This window comes from Octopus bimaculoides, chromosome 2 (genome assembly GCF_001194135.2).
Source record: "Octopus bimaculoides isolate UCB-OBI-ISO-001 chromosome 2, ASM119413v2, whole genome shotgun sequence".
In the NCBI taxonomy this organism is placed as follows: domain Eukaryota; kingdom Metazoa; phylum Mollusca; class Cephalopoda; order Octopoda; family Octopodidae; genus Octopus; species Octopus bimaculoides.
In genome coordinates, this window is record NC_068982.1 from 179,935,386 (window position 1) to 179,939,439 (window position 4,054).

The window sequence follows — 4,054 nt, forward strand, 5'->3', positions numbered from 1 at the left end:
TCATTTCTCAAAACGAAAAAAAAAAAAAAAAAATTAATAATAAAGGTTTTTCAAACCTTTTAGAGTTATATAATTTTAGCCAAACGGAAATTTCTATTGCCCACGTAATGGCAATCACAATTATCTCTTTCCCATGGAAAAAGATAATTGTGACTGCTGGGAACCATTACTATCATTTGTAATTCTTCTAGCGATGGTAATTGGAACGGTATGGGAACAGCATTACCATTATTACTCTTCCTCTGAGGACTGTAATTCTGTTTCTGTATTCTTCAATGAAGGATCTGACCACAGTTCTTTTTTGTGTGTAAGAGTTAAGAGTCAACAGTACTGCAGCTGTTGGTTTCAACGATTATTAACTCGAGGTGTGTGCGGCGGATTTACTCCGCGAGCCATTAGAGATTGGTGGTTCTAGCAGAATTATCGAAATTGATAAAAAAGTATTTTCTAATGCGAGATTGTCACAAAAGTTGAATGTTTCCTGAACAGTGGGTTTTACGCGGTATGTATCACGTATATGAGAGGTATTTCTTTACGTTGTGCCTTTTCAGAATTGGGACACAATAGGAGAGTGCATTAAGTAAGCGATTCTGCGAGCAGCACCGATATACAACACATTCTAGAAATACTCGCACATTCCAGAAATTGAACCACAGCGTTGAGTTTGTTGACTCGCAAGATGGTACCTACGCTCAACTTGCCTCAAGCGAGGAGACAGGCGCTGAGGCACCCATCATAGACTTGTATCTCTGCGAATTCATATGGCATCACAGGTACGAAAAATGTGACCTGTTCGAAAAACTGCTTGAGCATAGTACAAGTTCATTGATGCTGACTACTTTTCTTCCTATTAAATCTAAAAAGCTGTTTGAGTTAGAATAACACTTTAATTGAATTTCATTAAATAAATTTCATTTAATAACAGCAATAATATTAAAGCTGTTCTCACGGATACAGGCAAATGCAAATTCCGGTATGTCAACTATAGAAGTTTCCGATTAACGAAAGTTACATAATTTAAAAATCTTGTAACTTTTTAAGTATCAAATTCTAGAGAAAATGAATGCGATTTTTGACATCAGCATGCAAAACTGCATAACGGTAGCAATAACAAAAAATTCTGATGATGTGTGTGTGCGTGTAAGTGTGTGTATATACATACATACATACATACATACATACATACATACACACACACACACATACACACATACATATATATATGGTAAAATACGTACACACGACCCAAAACTCCTCAATCACTGTCTAATGAGTGGTATGACAGTGAGTGAAAGGTAAAAACTCGTAGAATACGAGATGAGTGGTTAGTGGTGACGTGGGATGGAGCAGAAGCAGAAGAGGCTGAGATAGAAGAAGCGGAAGAAATGGGGAAAGTAAAGGTAGAGTTGCTGTAGAGTGAGAAGTGAGTGGAGTGGAGTGAGGCTGAAGAGGGAAAGAGAAAACGAAGGGGGCGTGGAGATATGAAATATATAGGGTGGGGTGTAAAGAACCACAGCAGTACAACACAGCAGCGTTGGAAACAATATATTTCATTGTCTCATGGAACATGTCTGTACCTTACTTATCTATCATTTTACCATACTTATCTATATGCACGCGCACACACACACACACACACACACACACACACACACACACACACACACACACGCGCGCACACACATATCTATTATATAAACTCATGTGGTTAATAAAGAAATCATCATCATCATCATCATCATCATCATCATCATCATTATATACTAAGGCGGTGAGTGAGCTGGCAGAATCGTTAGCACACCGGGCAAAATGCTTAGCGGCATTTCTTCTGTCCTTACGTTCTGAGTTCAAATTCCGCTGAAGTCGACTTTGCCTTTCAACTTTTCGCGGTTGATAAAATAAGTACCAGTTGAGAACTGGAGTCGATGTAATTGACAAGCCCCGCTCCCAACCAAAAAATTTCAGGCCTTGTGCCTATAGTAGAAAGGATTATTATTGTTACTTCTTCAACTTCATTTTTTTTTCTTATTTTGATAAATGTACTTCGTTGTATTTCTCCTTTCACTCCACATTGAAAGAAAATACATCTGGAACATAGTGGAGTGGGTATCGCCTGCCTAACACAGTGCTTCTTAAAAGGCGATTCGCAAAGGTTATCTGGGGGTAGCTATGGATTCTTAATCATGTAGTTAAAAGTTTTACATAATTCATATTGATGTTTGGAAAGAAGAAAAAAAAACCCAAAAAACAAACAAACAAACAAAAAAAACTTGTTATTCATAATTATGTTATACGTAACTATGAGTAAAAAGCAACGTAAGCAAATGTTTCCTTTTTTTTGTTTTCTAAGTTATTAAATTAGAAATTTTTTCTTTTACTTTCCGTACGTAGTGTACCGGAAGTATTTTGTTTGATCTCTAGTGAACCTCGAAGTCAAAAAGTACATCTATATAAGCTGAATTAATTTTTGTCTTCGTGTATGGTCAACTGCTTCCAAACCCCACCAGTCAATCGTAAATTTTCACTGACAGGAAGAATGCTTGGCGGTATGCGACCAGCTCTTCTTGTTCCAAGTTCAATTCTTGCCGCGATCAACTTTCGCTTTCAACTTTTCGGGATCGATAAAATAAACAGCCATTCGATTACTGAGGCTGATGTAATCGACTTGCCCCATTTTCCTCTTGTCTCAAAATTTGAAACAATTAATAATAATAATAATAATAATAATAATTCTTGCTAATTTTGGCTCAAGGCCAGCAATTTTGAAGGTAGGGGATAGTCGATTACTTCGATTCCAGTACTTGTATAGTAATGTATTTTATAGATTTCGAAAAAATGAAAGGCAGAGTTAACCTCGGCGGAATTTGAACTGAAAGCGTAAAATGCTGGAGGAAATCTCGCTAAGCATTTTTATCCGGCTCGCTAACGACTCTGCCAGTTTGAGATGCCTATGTCATCACTTACTTTCTGCTTTTTCAGTTCCTAATGTTACTATGCCTTGTCATTATTATTAGTATCTATTTCGGAGTTCAAATTCCGCCGAGGTTGAATTTGCCTTTCATTCTTTCGGGGTCGATAAATTAAATACCAATGAATCACTGGGTCGATGTAATCGACTAATCCCCTCCCCACAAATTTCAGGCCTTGTGCCTTTAGCAGAAAGGATTGTTATTAGTATTTATATTGATGGCAGCGAGCTGGTAGAATCATTAGCACGCCGGGCAAAATGCTTAGCGGTATTTCGTCTGTCGCTACGCTCTGACTTCAAATTCCGCCGAGGTCCAGCTTTGCTTTAGTAGAAAGACACAAGGCCAGAAATTATTATAGTATTTATATAGATGGCGGCGAGCTGGCATAATCGTTAACACGCCGAGCAAAATGCTTAGCTGCTTTGTTAAATCTACCCAGATCCACTTTGTCTATCATCATTCGGGGCCGATAAAATAAATACCAGTTGAATACTGGGGTAGATGTAATCGACTTAGGCTCCTTCTCCGAAATTGATGGTGTTGAGTCAAAATTTGAAACCATTAATAGTATTTACATATGTATTTTATTTGTATTAATACTTATATCTAGTATTTTTTGAGCAGTGTTACCTATATGTTTGTTCTAGAACTACGTCCACTTCATTCGTTGTCATGGCAACTATGACAAGGCGCCATTACTCTACCAATCAGCTGTAAGTGCTCTACTTTGTCTCTGTGTATTTGCAAACTTCAAACAAAACGCCAGCCTGTCGTAAGCTTTCAAGAGGCTCTTAAGTTAGCCAAACAAACCCACCAATTTGCCTGTAATACAGGCAACCCAATGAAGGGAAAAGAAAGTCTGAAAATTTCTGCAGATGTCATGGACAGCACAAGCTACAGTAAGGGAACCCGTTCACGTGAGAAGCTACTCTGAATTAAGCTGATATAATGTAGAGAGGACATTTTAGTCTTGACAACCAGTCTTTCTCTCTCTCTTTCTCTCTTTTTCTCTTTCTCTCTTTCTCTTTCTCTCTCTCTTTCTCTTTCTCTCTCTCTCTTTCTCTTTCTCTCTCTCTCTCTCTTTC